We start from the raw sequence: 18692 nt of genomic DNA on the forward strand, positions 1-18692 counted from the left end.
TATCATCATGCTTGGAAAAAGAGGATATGGTCTTTTTCCTCGTCTTTTGTTTTAATACAAATTAATGTGTCACCAAACAGCATTCTTCTGAGGAATAGCCATGCTAGTCAACTATCCAGGTTTTTTAGCCATTAGGTTTCTAAGAGGAACTAATGTAGAAGATATAACTTTTGCAGAAAATATCACCAAATCAAAGCTGGCATATGCCATGAAGACAGCCACTCTTTTTAGTCTGTTATCTTCTTCCGGCCTGGGTATTATCTTAATATCTTGTACAGCCACATGACTGAGGCCCTGGCTGCTAAGGCCCTAATTGGATAGAACGTGGTTTCATGAGCTCTGTGAAGAGAGGCTTCCCTTTTCCTGTTGGCAGAGACTTTAAGAGAACCTTCCCTCTCCTTGGTAAGTGCAATCCCTGAGGAAAGACTGGACACTACGGCATAAACAATCAGAATCTTTAGGAGTCTCAAAAACCTTTGGAGGGAAATAATAGAACCCTTCTGCTTGCCTAGTGCGAAAGCATTGTCCACAAAACTCTCCGCACTTCTCCTTAATTTCTTTTGTGAAGAAGCATAGAAAGGAGACAGTGGATCCCACATTATTAACTGTGGAAACAATTTCAGGGTCTCCATCCTCATCTTCAGGTTCTTCTGACACCTTGGCCTTAAAAAACAGCCAACTGTACAATTAATGCCCTGTATAAAAGAGGGGGCAGCACCTCAAAAGGAAACAATCCATAGGACTGAGGAGTTTGCTGTGGTAGTTGTTCCTCCAACAGTTCCTCTTGGTCAGACTCAGACATCCCTGAGTCAATGATGGACTCTCCATTGTCAGATTCATTTTTATCCACTCACTTTTTTATCCAACCCATAAGTCTTTGACTTTCATACAGCAAAATTATTTTCAATGCCACTATGCCTAAATCCCCCAAATCCTGCATCTCACTGCATATCTGCAATGCTTCCAATTAACACAACAGCACAATGAGATCTGTAGTGTTAGAAATTTCCATAAGGGCCCAGATGCTAAAAGCCAGGTGGGTGTTTTTTTTAAGCTTTCCAACACTGATTAAAAAGTGAAAATTTTCTAAAGATTAAAAAGAAGATAAAAATTTAATAGGACCTTAGTTTGTTAAGAACATAAGAGACGCCAATGTTGGATCAGGCCAAAGGCCCATCCAGTCCAACACTCTGTCACACAGTGGCCAAAAAAACCAGGTGCCATCAGGAGGTCCACCAGTGGGGCCAGGACATTAGAAGCCCTCCCACTGTTTACCCCCCCCCAAGCACCAAGAAGACAGAGCATCATTTGCCCCAGAGTCCCTATCTATACCTTGTGGCTAATAGCCACTGATGGACCTCTGCTTCATATGTTTATCTAATTCCCTTTTGTTATTTTAATCTCTAAACAAACAAGAATCTCTTGGCACCTTAAAGGCTAACAAGTTTTTATAACACCATAATCATACATAGACAAGAGCCCATCAGATGTACGAGATGGATTTTTAGTTGGCAGGGATTATACATTTTCTACACAGAAACAACCCCATAAGGAGAAAAAAAAATGTAGATAGCAGGATCAAAACGTCATGTGGGGGTTCAAACTAATTGTAATAACTCTTCCAATTCGTGTAGCTCTTTCCTATGTCAAGAAAAATAGCCAGATACATGCCTGCATGCATGCTCACTCACTCTTTCACTCAGATGCATATGTTATTCACATGTTCAGTGTTTTTAATGTTATAAAACCTAACTGTTATCCACATATGCTGACAGTCCTACATATTATTACTGTATGAAAGTTTCTGTCCAAATGATACACTTTCTTTAATCCACTACAGCATTTGTTTTCTACCTTCCATTTTTATTTTTCCTTACCTCTCAGATGGAAAAAATTAAGATACATGTGCTAAGGTAGCATAAGGTAAATAGCAGGTTGCCTCTGTCTGTCTCTCTCCATCTGACTCTCTCATTGGGTGTATTTGCAGGTTCTCCTACAGAAACTTTTATACATTTAAAATCCATGAATAATACCCTAATAACCATTTTCTAAGCTTAGGTTATAAATGACGTGTTTTATGCTGTTAAGTCAGTAAAATAATTTTAGGTTTGATAGGAAAGTTAAATATTGCATAGATTCAATTTTTCTAAAATTTCAGGAGTCTTTTTCCCTGTGAAAAACAAAATAAGGAAACCTGGGTTTTTTAGCCTAAACTTCCATGAGTTTTAAATCTCTATTCAAGACCACAACCATTATGAACTTCCTTGAACCCAGCCCAAGAAGCAACGAGCACAGTACATATGAAGCTGCCACATACTCAGAGAGAGCTCTGGTTTATTAAGCCCAGTACTGTCTACACTGCTTCGCAACTCTCCAGGGTTTCAGGCAAAGAACTTTCCCTGCCCAGTTCACTAGCAGAGACTTTGTTTTTAATAGGAGATGCTAAGGACTGAACCTGCAGCCTTCTGCATGCAAACTACGTGTTCTGCCACTGGGCCATGTCCTCCCTTCCCATGCAGCTACAAGGCTGAACAATTTACACAAACATTATCATTTCCCACACATTCCAGGTCATCTCCAAAGCCTGATGGGGTCGAACAATCCCAAATGATGCCCTGTTCAGAAAAACAACAGAGCATGTATCAAGCAGTAAAAAAGACTGAAATAAAATCAACAGCTGCACTGATGGCTTTTGCCTTAGACCATTCCATGTAGAATCCTTCTCTTGCCATGTCACCTTAAGAACACTCACAAGAGTTTAAAAAAAAATTTTTACAAGCTGCAAAATTAGATGTGCTTATAAACTACTGACTTTGCTGCAGGGCAACAATTTTAATGCCAAATCATAGGCTCCTGTGTTGTCTGCGGTACAATCAACAGCCAGAACCATCCTTTCTCAATCACCACTAAATGCACATTTATTCCCCATAACAGTCAATAGTGTCTGCATTCAAAACAGAGACCTACATGCCTTCCCTTCACCCGCTGAGGTGTGCTGCTGCAGCAGCATGCCACAGCAAGTGAAGGGAAGGCATGTAGGTCTCTTTAAATGCCACCCCCCCCCAGGAAGCTCCCCCCAACTCATGAACCTAACAGACCACAAACTGGTTCGGCAAACCAAAAAGATTGTGGAGGTTCGCAAACTGTGGCTCGTGGGGTTTGATGAACCACAAACCACCACGAACCACCATTTTCCCGGTCCGTGCCCATCTGTAAACAGAACAAGGCCAGACGTGGGAGTATTTCTAGTGCAGGCTGGTGACAAGGTAGACTCAGGTCTATCAAACCCATATGAAGTTTTGTATCTACTTTAGTCCTTTATTTTCATTCATAATTTTCTCTGCTATGGTTGCCCCCCCCCCCCTTTTCGTTCCTTGTTCTATTCCTTATACAAAAACAGGATGCTGAGTGAGCCTCTCCAAACCTTCTGAACTGTACCTTCCTTCCATGAGGGCAGTTTCCCAAATCCCCATTTCCTCCTCCTGCCACGACATTTGCATTATATTATTGCACAATGGTGCAGAGAAGCTGCAGCTGCTAATCACTTTCATGACAAAAATCATGACAAAGAGATTTACTCTCACAAGCCAAACAAGAAAACACAAAGAATCCTGAAAGCAAATTTAAATATTTGTGCACAGATTACCACAATTCTGATGGCATAATTTTTGCAATAGTTATAACTATTTTGCAAAAGGTATATAATTTTTGCACCTGTTATAATACTGGATGTATCCTTCGTTGCCATTCTAACGTCCAACGAATGCTACGTCTGGTCAGTCAGTGGCACCTATTTTACATCAAAACACCCCAAATAATCTTATTTCAAATCTTGTTTTGAATTCACCATTCCAGAATAAGACCAACCACTGGATTACACATTCATTTAAAGGACAGGGAAATCTGTTAGTTATATGCAAACAGATTTAGGACTTGTACTATATTTCCAACACAGTCCTCAGTGCTGTAAAAGTTGCCCAACCATATTCTACATACAAAATAGGAACTGGGTCAGGCCACTACCAGAAGAGGAGCTTGCTGGTATATCCAGGACCAAAGATTCTGGTGGGTGACAGGAGCCGTTAAGTAGCATATATGGCTAGAAGCACGACTACCTGCCCTGCTCCTTTTATCAAACACCCTTCTCAGATTCCCTGAAGTAAGCAGAGATGCATATAGCATCTTTAGTCTGCAAGGAAAGACCGACTTATCCTCTTTTGTTTGCAGCAAGGGCTGCTCAGCTGGACACGTCTTGGCCAGTGAAGCGGCTACAGCTTGAAAGTATGGTGTCTGTGGTGCAATCCAGTGGGAACTCCAACAACATTCCTGTGGCTTGAAGGGGAGTGGGCGGGAGGGCTTCTCTGTGAAAGATACAGCCAGTCATGCCATGCCAGTCCACCGAGGAATGTCTCCTCCCCTTCCCTGGAATTTGCCAAGATGTTTGAAAGGAGATAGGGACAGGTGCATCTCACAGTATGGAGAGAGAGAGAGGGAGATAATACAGCTCCTTCCAAACCTTCTCTCCACGGCATTCTGCAGCAAGTGCTGTTTACAGCTACACTGCAGCTGCTGAGCTCTTGCATGGGGGAGTGCGCATTTGCTGTGGGAATCCAAGCTGAAACTCCAGTGTAGCAGAGCAAGCAAGCAGCTCTTCTGCGTTCTCACTTCACTGCCTCGGGAAGCAGAGAGCAGACAGTCTCAGGATGTGGCACGGACCTCCTAGGAAGCCAAGAAGCCTTGTTTCCTCTGCAGTCCCCTCCCCCACACCTACCTTTCCTTCTATGTTGGGGTACTAAACAGCAGCTCGGTGACAAGAATGGTAAAGAGACCAGAGCACAGGGCTCAAAGCCAGCACGTAGCGAGAAACACTGGCCCTGGGAAAGGGGACTGGCTCGGACCAGTCTGTGTGTGCAATGCACATTACAATAAATAATTCAGTCCTGAGGCAATCTATATTCCGTACCAAGGAAAGCTAAATGCTGCAAACTCGCATTAATTACACTAATTTATTACCATTATGTAAACAGCAAAATTTGCATATTTTCACCATTGTTTTGCCATTCAAGGTGCTTATGCTGAGATTTTACCATGCACTGCCCACACTTTTTTGAACTCATCTTCACAGCTCTGTAAGAGCTGGACAATTGGTAGTAAACCTGAATTCTGTACTCTCATTCTGCACATCTTCTGTGCCTGTTTGCAATACATACAGCCCTCGGCTAGAGCTAGGAGACAAAAGAAAACTGAGTCTTCCTGTAACTTTTGTTCAGAAAAACATATTGGGAAACAGTAATTTGGAAGGTAATGTAAATGAAGAAGAGATTGGATTTATACCCCGCCCTTCACTCAGAGTCTCAGAGCAGCTTACAAACTCCTTTCCCTTTCCCTCCCCACAACAGACACCCTGTGCGGTAGGCGGGGTTGAGAGAACTCTTGACAGAAACTGCTCTTTTCAAGAACACCTTTGACAGAACTATGGCTTGCCCAAGGTCATCCAGCAGCTGCAAGTGGAGGAGTGGGGAATCAAATAAGGATAGGGTGAGCCAAATGGCTATGTATACTATTGTCAATGCATATCTGGCATAACCCATGCTGAGGTCAAGGGCCACAGTGGGCTGCATGTATCAATTAATGAAGCCAGGGCAGGTTCCAGGTTTGGAGGGGCTATGGGCAGAGAGTGCCCAGACCCTGCTCGGCCCACAACTAGGCGCTCCTTCCTGTCTACCCATCTGCAAGCCCCCACCTATCTGTGTGTCCTTTCTCTACCCACCTGAAAGACCTCCCACCACCCGTAAACCAGCCATTTTACAGCTACTTTGTACTAGAAAGGCCGCCCTGAACTGGATTGCCCAGGCTAGCCCATTCTCGCCAGGTCTCAGAAGCTAAGCAGGGTTGCTCCTGGTTAGTATTTGGATGGGAAACCACCAAGGAATTCCAGGGTCACTATGCAGAGGAAGGCAATGGCAGACCACCTCTGTTGGTCTCTTGCTTTGAAAACCCTATAGGATCACCGTAAGTTGGATGCAACTTGATGGCACTTTGCACACATGCTAGAAAGGCCATGAGGAGAGAAAATCACATCTTCAAACTGGCATTAGATCAAAGTAAACTACTAGGTATACAAAGGTGGACAGAATGCAGTTAGATACAAGACAGCCTGCCTGTGAAATATACTTGCACAGTGCAACTGCCCGATCTGATTAGCACTTCAAAGTGCATCTTCAGAAAAGGAAGTTGAAGGTAAAAGAAGGAACTGCATCCTTGCATCAAGTAACAGGGCAGTGAACAGGCTGCTGACACCCTTGTCTTGACTGTCATTGCTGCACATTATAGAGTGATGATGACAGAGACGCAACTGCAGGCTAAACCAACCAACCAGCCAGACCTACAACTCCAGGACAGCTATGAGCAGCAGGTAGCTGGGCTATAATTCAGCAGTCATGTTTCTTTTCATAAAGATGCTGCTCACACTACAAAGCACAACCAATTGCGAGTCCATTAAATTCTGGCCAATCATCCCAGATCACTTGCCTAATGGACCTGCTGCTAGATATAGGGGTCATTCCCTGTTGCTATGCTTTATAATGACACTGCATATGCTAGGTGTGTGGGGAGGGGGCAGAAACCAGCACAAACTATGCAGAAAGATGTGGGAGAGATGACAGTAAGGTAAGCCATTGGGAGTCTTGAACTGGGGGCTCAAGTATAAGGACTGATATGCTTTCTGATCAGGGCCTTTTTAACTAGAGATGCTGGGGACTGAACCATATGCATACATTCAGCGGGATGCTCTTATACCAGGCTCAGCAGGCACCACGTTCTCTGTACTGATGTCACTTATTTCCCATCATTCTCAAAATGCATGTCTATTTCAGTGACATAATGATGCTCTCTCAAGGCAAGAACTCCCCATATTCCTTGGGTGCACTCAGAACATACTTCCAACAACCCCACCAATCCAAGAGCTACTTAATTTATTGCTGAAAACAACAATCTCGCTGCTTTAACGTACAGGATTGTTGCAAGAAATCACAAGATTACATATGTGAAGCACACTGAACACTGAGAATGCTGTACATAAATACTCATGGTACCATCTAACATGAGCAATTAGGTACAATTATTGTAATTTTTAATTTCAAGGGAGTTTTGCAACTGCCATCCTAACACCACAGTTGAATACTAACCCAGCAGAGAATATGCAGGAATGTCTCATGTGCTGGAGGAAACACATATTCCATAAATCCTTTAAAAATAGTAGGAGAGGATCAATGAGAAGATCCAATTTTTTAAAAAGCAAACTGGGGCCTTGTAGCACCCTAAAGACTAACATATTTTTATTCGAGCACAAGCTTGTATGGACTAGATGGATGCATCTGGGTTCTAGCACAAAAGCTTGTGGCACAATACAAACAGGTTAGTCCTTAAGATGCCACTAAAATCCTGGTTTTTTGGTGCAACAGACTAACATAGCAATTCCTGTAGAGTTCAGACAAACACAGGCAACCTTAGCCAGCTATGGATTTATACAGAAGAGGTCCTGCCACGTGCTTTACTTTTCCAAAGCCTCTGCCATTAGGGATGTGCACTCAGATATAACCGAGTTAAATACATATCTGAAATACCTTATTGGTATTTTTTTGATATAATCAAGTCTCCAAAATATATCTGGGATTTTTCAGGATGTCAAAAAAACAGGTCCTGAAAAATTCAAGAAAATCAGGAGCTGGAATTTGCAGGCTCCCAGAACTGTTTTTCCTCTTTTTTTCTTTTTTCTTCCTCCTGTGTTTCTGCGTCTTTTACGGCTTGGTATTGGCTTGCCAGACTGTTTTATGTAAAATTCTATTCATTTCAAGTGTTCTTGCTGCTTTTTAAAAGTTTGTTCTCTGCTGGAGTTAGCTTGTGTCAGATTTACAAATTTTTGTGGATTGTGATGTTTTTAGGTTGAGATTCACACATTTTACACAGTTCAAAACTCTTGCATTTTACATATTTTAAAATTCTTGTGTTTTACATAGTTTTCAATTCTCAGGTTTTACATTGGTTGGGCTTATAAATAGCTTGCAATAGCCTTCTTATGGGAGAAGATTCTTGGGTTTTACATTTTTCCAAGAGTGTTTCTTTTTTTCTTCCATAGGAAACAATGGAGGCTGGCTGGGGGCTCCTTGTTCAGAGGCCCATAGAATTGCACAACTTGGTCCCACTGACCTGAAATTTGGCAGTTATTTAAGGGACAGACACCAGCAGTTCCCTTGCAATTTTGGTTCCAGTAACTTTAAAAACATCCCCCACCCTCCTGGAAAGATTACCCCCAAGGAATAATGGAGCCAAAATATATCGGAAACCTGGGGGGGGGGGGAGAATGGATCCAAATACCTTACCAGTATTTGGAACCCAGGAAACTGGGAATACTGATATTTTTGGTGCCAATATATCCAGATCCAAAAAAAAGACTCTCTCTCTTTTTTTTTGCTGCACACTCCTACTTGCCATGCATTTCCTCCGAGTTTAATAGACTTATCAGGCCATTCAGTAGCTTGCTTGCTCTCTCATATTTTTTTACAAGAAATTTAATAGAACAGCATCTGCTATACAAGTTACCTAGTTTTGTTAAAGCACCAAAATTAATAGGATTGCTCCTCATGGACCTAACTTTTTGCCACAGGAGTGCAGCTCACTGCACTGTGATGCAAGGACAACATTGCTGCAAATGAAGATGAAAATGAAGCATGGACGGCTTCAAAAGGGAATTAGATAAGCATATGGAGCAGAGGTCCATCAGTGGCTATTAGCCACAAGTTATAGATAGGGACTCTGGGGCAAGTGAGGCTCTGTCTTCTTGGTGCTTGGGGGGGGTCAACAGTGAGAGGGCTTCTAATGTCCTGGCCCCACTGGTGGACCTCCTGATGGCACCTGGTATTTTTGGCCACTGTGTGATACAGAGTGTTGTACTGGATGGGCCTTTGGCCTGATCCAACATTGGCATCTCTTATGTTCTTATGTTAAGAACAATACTTTCTGGAAGAAACTGTATTAGCTGGGATGGACCAGTCATATAGGTAAACTATGCAGTCATCTAAAGTAGTAGGCTTTAAGGGGTGCCAAATTAGACAGAAGTTAAATTATTTTAAAATATATTTTAATATAAACAAGTTTCAAATATTGTACTTCTCATTTTTTCTGTACTGAATGGGGGTAGTAGCAAAGTAAAAGTTTGCCTACGGTGCCAAAACACAGGGTTGGACTACGGAATACTTTTCAGTACAATACGTCACTGTTCCAAGTGATGTTCATTTATTCCAAAGCCAATCTTGCTCAAAGAACTGGGACCTTGATATCATCATATGATCTAGCAGATCAGAGCCACACAAGGATCCAAGGTCACTCAAACAGAAAGATGCACCCAAAATTCTAAGATGCAAAACTTTCATCAGGAGGATACTATGGCAGGTAACAGGTTCATGCTGGGAACTATACCTACACAGCTATAATAATAATAATAATCTTTCAATTTATTGATCGCTCAATCCTTGCAGAGCTGCCGGCTCTGAGCGATTTACAGTTACTTATGTATAGACACGGAACTAACAATGATGGGGGTAAGGGAGGACAACATATATCATTTTAAATCACACACACTTCGCAGTCGTCAGGGAGTTTGGTCAGCTGTAAGCATCAGACGTGTCCCGGGAGCATTCTTTAGTCGGTGTCGCTTGATGTCGTCAGCACTTTCTCGGTCGCAGCGCACCACTGCCACCGTCTGGCCAGAATGGCACATTGCAGGCTTTTCTTTGAAGCTGTGTAGATCTCTCTCCGTTTTTGAGCTTACGCGTGGACCTTCCATTTGTCGGCTAACACTTTCCCACCGGGGGGTTAAGTGTGCCCACCCTCTCTAAGGAGTGGTACCCATTTTATCTACTCGCCGAAGCTTTCAAACCGCTGGGTGGACAGCGAGCTGGGGACACGGCTGGTAGCTCACACCAGTGCGGGGCTCGAACTGACAGCAGTCCTGTTCAGCTCAGATGTTTAACCAGAGGATAAATCCCCTGTACCACAGCTCCCCCTGTGCCACCGCTCCCCTATGTTTATTTTCCCCAAGGACATTCCTCAGAAAGCCTCAAGTGTATGCAGTGTTCTGTGCACAGGCCTCAGCATTACAGCCCACGTGAACTGCAGGGGAACAGGAAGATTCCTTGTACATTTTGATTTGTTTTGAGTGTCTTAAAGCACATGAAAAGTGCAATGAAAGTTCCTAACTGGGGCTTGTAAATCTTCCACAAGCATTTTTAAGCATGTAGAAGTAAAGATTATAAATTATATTATCCTGGATCACAGGATGCATAATTATAGTCCCTGGTGCGTTATTTTATTTAGAGTGTACACTGTTCTTTCTATGAGAACTGACTTAGATAAACCAATTTCCTGTTGATCCTTAATTCTGTCCTCCATTTACACAAATTGAGCTTCATTTCAAACGAATCGCCAAACCATGGTTCAGAGGATTGCCTGAACTAAACCTCATTTTTTTTCTTTAGGAATTGTGGCAACATTCACACATCAAGTTAAGCTTGCAACTTAACCAGTTTGCTATAATATGGACAAACGTAGGTTGTTTGCTGTGGCCCTTGCTCCTCCCCTCATTTTTTGTGTAGAGACAAAAAATAATCTCTAATTGCCTCTTACATTCAACTGCAGATACCTGGGCAAACTGGGAATTTTTTGTACCCCACAAACAGGGATTCCAATCTGTGATTCAGCCATTGTATAGAATTCCAGCTTCTGGGGATAACAGAACCTTGGATACTCACTGTGAAGGTTCCTTTTGCTCTGAGATTAGGAGGGCATCATGGAATGGGGTAACTCTCAACAATTTGGTTAGAAAAAACTCTCTCAAGGTCTGAGATCACTCTAAGGAGAAAAGGCCAGGAGAACTCGTTTTCCCAAACATCTGCAGTCGGACATCACAGCCAATAGGAGGATTTTGTTTTCACACTCCACACACAAGACACCGCAGGTAGAGGAGGGAAGCATAACGAACAATCTACATTCATGTCCACCACAGCAAATTAGTTTAATTGTGGCTTAGTGTGACATCTGAATAAAGCCATTAATTTCTTCTACAGTGTTAAGACAGCCTTCTTTCTGGAACTAAGGGTATGTTTTTCTTTCTTGTGCACAGCTATGTCATTTTCTGTTGATAAGTATTCTGTATGTCCACATTTTCAAAAAGGTAAAGAAACCTGCTTTCAGTCACATGGTTAACTTCAGGGGGATGATAACTAATCATTCTCCAGGGAACTAGTACAGGGGGCATGGTAAAAATGCTCCAGACAAAAATACTGGACACAGAATTGCAGCATTATAGCACAGAACTTTCTGTACCTACTGTCATTAAAATATGAATTAAAGGTTGTAAATGTATTACGTTATATCAAGAAGACATCAAACAGGAGTTTAAATTCCTGATTATATTCATAAAGCATTACAGACTTTTCTTTAAAAAAAAAACAACTAATGCATTCTTTCTATTTTTTTTCCTAGCATCCTTTTATTTCTTGGGGGGGGGGGGTTGATTTTTTTTCTCATGTTCTCAACATTACAACAGAGACTATAAAAACCCAGGAAGAAGCTACTCTTTTGGCAAGCTGGCAGTCAGGTCGACCAGATTCCATAAGGGCAACTTCAAGCACGCTGGAAACTGGGCAACAGCTTTGAAAGTTACTTAACAGCCAAGTACCTTCGCATGTCATAGACAGGACTGGGATCAAGAGGATACCAACTGAGGCTGCAGTTCCAAGGAGCCCACAGACACATGAAGAGGAATGAACCAGAGCAGTTCTGCCTGTTGCCAGGAATAAGCTACTAAGTTTAAGAACTGGCACTGAGTACACTGACAAACCTTCTACAAAAATGCTGGAAACCCTCTCAGCAAGAACAGAGCCACAGGATGATTTCACCGCCTCCAAAGAGCACTGGAATATAAGCCTTTATTTACATACTGTGTGTTATTAAGAACATAAGAACATAAGAGACGCCAATGTTGGATCAGGCCAAAGGCCCATCCAGTCCAACACTCTGTGTCACACAGTGGCCAGAAATACCAGTGCCATCAGGAGGTCCACCAGTGGGGCCAGGACATTAGAAGCCCTCCCACTGTTGACACACCCCAAGCACCAAGAAGACAGAGCATCACTTGCCCCAGAGCCCCTAGCTATACCTTGTGGCTAATAGCCACTGATGGACCTCTGCTCCATATGCTTATCTAATTCGCTTTTGAAGCCGTCCATGCTTGTAGCACCCACCACTTCCTGTGGCAGTGAATTCCATTATATACAACCTTCGTTTTCATTTACTATATTATATACAACCTTCGTTTTCATTTACTATCTATCCAGTTTATTAAATCAAGTTTTGTTTTACCATTATTTACTAGTCTATGTCTGTGAGGGCATTGCCACCTTAAGGCCTAAACTTCATCATACCAAGTCTTCAGTATGAGTCAGCATCCAACTCAACAACCAAGGTAAACTGTACAACTGAAACCATTCAGTAAATAATGCTACAGCCTTTCCATGGCAACAAGTTTGGGAATCAGAACTTCCTTTCAAATACGTATTTGGCTAATAACCCATTCTTGAAGTAGAAACCAATTCTTCAAGCAACTCTATAAAGAAGATGCATTTCCCACACACTGCACAGCCAATGAATGGCTCTCCACTTCTAGAACTAAGAAGGGGATTGAGCGCAAGTTGATTAATTATATGTAGAGTTCTTAAAGCTCACAACCCTAATCTTCTCCCATATTAAGAGGGCCCTCTCATACCCTAACCCTTGTGTTCCAACTTCCAAAATTTTCCTATGGAAGTTCAACATCCTTTAATATTAATTTTGCTCAACAACTCTAGCAAAAGGGACTAGCTAAGTATGAAAGCAATTTTCCTCATAACTGAATCTGGCTCTACTGACTTTTCACCAGCTAACCAGCCTTCATGCGCCAGACAATGGTCCACGGGCCCCAAACAGCTTAATCCTGTGTGGATTTTAATCTCCATCCCCAGCAAAATTAAACTAGAAAATGTACTTCCCACATTCCAGCAACCAGGTAATGTGTGGAATAGGGTTTGATGGATAAAAACAGTTGTATACTGTATACTGTAGATCACAACCACATATACCAGCAGGCAGGGACTGTTTATTAATAAGAAAGTCAGCAGAAGAACATAATGACCATACTAGGTGATCAATGTATTATGATACCAACTTTCTTTTCCAGTAAATGCTGCCCTGTACCTCACTTGCAACCAACAAAAGGCCTGGTTTCTCCTAAGAACAGCTGCTTGTGCTGTAATGTAAATCATCAGCTTTTTCAGCAACAGTTTAAATTCTGAATGTACGATGCTTGGGGGTGGGGGGAGTAGAGAAGATTCCTTAATCCTACTCATGAGTCATATAAACCACTTCCAGCCCCTCACCAAAGAAAGTACCCAGGGTTCTGTATTTGAAAATCCCACAATGCATCTTTGTACTGCAAGGTGGGAAGATTGGTTTTTCCTGGAAGGCCTTAACATTATGACTGCCTCGGGACCGCAGGCAACATCAATCTGGTTAAGCTGAAAAAAACAGTATGCATCAGCAGCTCCGTGGGGTACAACACTCCTCATATTTAAAGTTCCTCATATTTAAACCTCATAACCAGCACTGACTACTTTATTCATTGTAAAACCCTTGAGCTGAATTTGGTACAAGTGCAAAAAATATCAAGCATGTGATTAAGCTTTTGCTTTAAAGCCACAATCCTTCAATATGTGACAACCTGATCTATATTTATAAAGACTGACCTTGAAATCTAGTCAAAGATGTTCATCTACCTCCTGAGTACCATATAAGAAAAGGGGGGGAAAACAGCCTGCATATAAAAAGTCATTAAAGTTTGATGAGGGCTTATTGAGTCAGCATATTTTTAAAAAACTTTATTCAAGTGATGTAATAAATTACAGTGAGTTTTAAGGCTTAACATAGGTTGGCATGTTTTTAATTTCAAATAGATTTCTATTTCTAAAGGCATTATCATTTTTCTTTGTTAAAGTAAACCCATTCAAATTTTGAAAAGAATTATTCAATATTTTATTCACCCCTCCAGGTATAGTGTAAAGAATATCTATGGCTCAGCCCAGCAGTTCAGAGCATCTTCGGAGAGCTCCATGATTCTTGCATGGTTCCAATTAACTTCTAAAGGGTATCATGCAGGAGACTGTCCTGCTGGATTACCACTATATTTTAGAAGGCTTACATATTACAGTGCTGGGCACCAAACCAGTTTACTGTGGTGGTTAGAGCATCAGCCTTGGATCTGGGAGACCCCAGTTTAGAATTCCCTCTGCCATGGAAGCTCACTGAGTGAACTTGGGCCATGGTGCAGTGGTTAGAGTGTCGGACTAGGACCTTGGAAACCCAGGTTCGAATCCCCTCTCTACCATGGAAGTTTGCTGGGTAACCTTGACCCAGTCACACACTCTCAGTCTAACCTACTTCACAGGGTTGTTGTGTGAATAAAGTGGAGGGCAGGAGGCATACGAAAGCCACCTTGGGTCTCCACTGGGGAGAAAGGTGAGCATTGGTGCTTTTGCCTCACTTTCCCCATGCATGTCTATCAGTTTTTATTTTTTGTTCTGCATTCCCATCGCTTTCACTGTGCATTTTCATTGGGTGCTTTTTCTCCGTTCTGCATTACTTTTCCTCCCTTTGGCCCCAAGCTCGCTTCCTGTTTGCTGTTGGCCCGAGTTTTCTGAGAGTGGTTTTCTTATTGTCTTATTGTTTTTATGATGCCAATGGGCCTGTAAGCCGCCCTGAGCCTGCTTCAGTGGGGAGGGCGGGGCATAAATAAAATAAATAAATAAATGCCTTGCTTCCAAGCATATTCCCCTGGATTTCCCCCCCCCTATCCCCACCCCTTGGGGGCCAGTCCACCGCCCACATCAAGGGCACTCCTCCCATTCTCCACCTTCTGCCATCTTCCCCCATTCACCAGTGCTCACTTGTAAATGGTCAGGTTTTTTTAACAAGTGGGACCAGTTTAACAATAGGAGTTTAACAGTAAACAAGGTGTGCGTGTCCACTTGGCTGGGGCTATGTCAGGCAGCCTGGTTTGGACCAGACTGCCCAGCAGAGAACGCCAAGGAGCTGATCCTGTCGAGAGTTCTCCCCGCAGGATCCCTTATCTTAGAAATGGAAGTGAATGGATCCCTCCCCCCCAAAAAAAAAAAACCTCTGAAAATGAGGCCTGGCCTACACATGCAGAATAATAACATTAGCAATGAAGTAGTAGAATGCTTAGGTGATAGAGCAGACTGAATCACATCAGACTGCAGGTGTGGGTTTACATTTTTCAATATTCCCCTCCATCAATAATTATTTATGAGAGGAAAGCTAGAAAGACATGTAAATAGTCTAAACTCTGTCCATGTGCTTTTTATTTTCAGGTCAGTTTTTACACAGGGGAGCAATAAAAATGTGACCACCACACTCTAAAACCCAAGTATTCCACCACCTCATTCTGCCACATGTGTAGACAAGGTCTGAGAAACTACTAGATCACATCCAGAAGGGGTACTTGATGACCAGGTTTGTTGAGGTTTATGTAGATTCCTACCTGGAAGCAAATGACTCCTCTTCATCTCATTTGTAGATATAAATTTGTGTCACAAACTGCAAAAAAGGAGCCACACAGAGTTGATATGCTCAGTGAGAAAAGCTTCTGGTATAAGCAAACATTACTGATACAGTTATTTATTTATTTATTTATTTCAACTTTATATCCCGCTCGAACCCCTATCTAGGGGTCTCTGAGCGGCTTACAAGTTGGTGCTAATCTATAAGTATAGGTATAGGTTTGGATCCTGACTAGAATGCTGGACTCAGGAATGCATGTTCCTTCACTGCAACCATGCCCCTCTCTGGAGATTACCAGCATGCTTACCTTCAATAAAGTCGTCTAACTTGAATTTTCTTGAAATCAGGATCTGATATTGTAGACTGAAATAAATTTTAATTCCTTTTCATTTTCTATGCTTATAATACACTCCTCAGATTTACCCTATGCCCACGCTACATTTTTCTGCAACTTCCGTGACACTAAATTTGCCAGCTGTTTACAATAGTTTGAAAATGATCAGTTTTCACTTACTCTCAGTTGATGTTTACTAAAATGCAACTATCAAAATATTTGTACAGAGATGAATGAGAATTGTACAGGTACAATCCTGGGCAACTTTAAATCAATTCAGTACGGCTTATGTAACAGATACTTTGGGTACATAACAAACCCTTGACGTATCTGTTAGTTTGTACAACAATCACAGAGATTTACTATGTATCAAATTAAGTTAATAATGTCAATTACCTCTACCAGTAACAACTGTTCAATGTTGTGTTGCTTTCTTTAATGGAGAAATTCTTTATTCAAATTCCCACAGCAACTGTCCCACAGAAGCTTTCATGTCATAGTCATAGCATTTAGAAAGGATGGCTGTGATTAGAGCCAGCATGGGTTTCTGAAGAACAAGTCATGTCAGACTAACCTTATCTCTTTTTTTGAGATCAGGGGAATACTGTAGACATAGTTTATCTTGATTTCAGTAAGGCTTTTGATAAGGTTCCACATAATATTCTTATTGATAAATTGGAAAACTGTGGTTTGGATCCTATGACTGTTAGGTGGAGCTATAACTGGTTGACAGATCACACCCAAAGAGTGCTTGTGAATGGTTCCTCATCCTCTTGGAGAGCAGTAACAAGTGGAGTGCCTCAAGGATCTATTCTGAGACCTGTTTTGTTCAACATCTTTATCCACGATTTGGATGAAGGGATAGAAGGAATACTTATTAAATTTGCAGATTATACTAAATGGGGAGGGGTAGCAAATACGTTAGAAGACAGAGTCAGGATACAGGATGATCTTGACGGGCTGGAAAACTGGGCTAAAACAAATAAAGTGCATTTCAATGGGGATGAATGTAAAGTTCTGCATTTAGGTAGGAAAAATCAAATGCATAATTATAGATTGGGAAAGACTTGTCTTGGCAGTAGTATGTGCAAAAAGGATCTAGGGGTCTTCGTAGACCATACACTGAACATGAGTCAGCAGTGTGATGCAGTTGCTAAAAGGGCAAATGCGATTTTGGGCTTTATCAACAGAAGTATAGTGTCCAGATCATGCGAAGTGATGATACCGCTTCACTCTGCTTTGGTTAGACCTCACCTAGAGTATTGTGTTCAGTTTTGGGCACCATGATTTAACAAGGATATAGACAAGCTGGAACCTGTCCAGGGGAGGACAATGAAGATGTTGAGGGGTCTGGAGACCAAGTCCTATGAGGAAAGATTGAAGGAGCTGGGTATGTTTAGCCTGGAGAGAAGACGACTGAGAGGTGATACCATAACCATCTTCAAGTACTTGAAAGCCTGTCATCTGGAGGATGGTACGGAGTTGTTTTCTGTTGCCCCAGAAGGTCAGACCAGAACCAACGGGTTGAAATTAAATCAGAAGAGTTTTCAGCTAAACATTAGGAAGAACTTCCTAACAGAGCAGTTCCACAGCACCTCTGCTCTAGGAGGATCTCCACAAATCGGGTGAGTGGGCAACAATGTGGCAGATGAAGTTCAATGTTGGTAAGTTTAAGGTGATGCACATTGGAACAAAAAATCCCAGTTTCAAGTACAGGCTAACAGGTTCTGAACCGTCTGAAAGTGGGATGGGAATAGATCTTGGGGTTGTAGTAGATAGCTCAATGAAAGTGTCAACCCAGTGTGCTGCATTGGGGAAAATGGCAAACTCTGTATTGGGAATTATTAGGAAGAGGAGGAGGAGGAGGAGATTGGATTTATACCCCGCCCTTCCCTACCCAAAGGTGTCTCAGAGCGGCTTACAAACTCCTTTCCCTTCCCCTCCCCACAACAGACACCCTGTGAGGTAGGTGGGGCTGAGAGAGCTCTTGACAGAAACTGCTCTTTTTCAAGAACAGCTGTGCCAGAACTATGGCTTGCCCAAGGTCATCCAGCCAGGTGCAAGTGGAGGAGTGGGGAATCAAACCCGGTTCTCCCAGATTAGAGTCCATGCACTTAATCACTACACCAAACTGGCTCTCTGAGACTGAAAATAAAACAACCAATATTATAATGCCTGAGTATAGTTCAATGGTGCAGCCTCATTTGGAATACTGTGTGCAGTTCTGGTAAGTGTATCTCAAAAAGGATGTCACAGAGCTGAAAAACATACAAAAGAGGGCAACCAAGATCATTAGGGAGTTGGAGCACCTTCCTTATGAGGAAAGGCTGAAAAGTCTGGGACTTCTCACTTTAGAAAAGATACGACTAAGGGGTGAAATAATAGAGGTTTATAAAATTATGCATGGGGCGGAAAGAAATGACAAAATGAACATTTTCTGCCTCTCTCAAAATACTAGAAGAAGGAAAATACTACTTTTCTCAACAAGTCACTGAAGTGTGAAACGCTGACAGAGGATGTAGTGATAGCCACAGGCATAGATGGATTTAAAAGGGGAGACATATTTGTGTATTTGTGGAGGACAGGTCTATCAATGGCTATTAGCCATGGTGACTAAAGGAAACCTCCACATTCAGAGGCAATATACCTCTGAATCCCAGTGCCAGGAGGCAAAATCAGGGGAAGGCCT

The sequence above is a fragment of the Gekko japonicus genome, unplaced genomic scaffold (assembly GCF_001447785.1).
Source record: "Gekko japonicus isolate JY-2015 unplaced genomic scaffold, Gekko_japonicus_V1.1 scaffold2, whole genome shotgun sequence".
Classification (NCBI taxonomy): Eukaryota; Metazoa; Chordata; class Lepidosauria; order Squamata; family Gekkonidae; genus Gekko; species Gekko japonicus.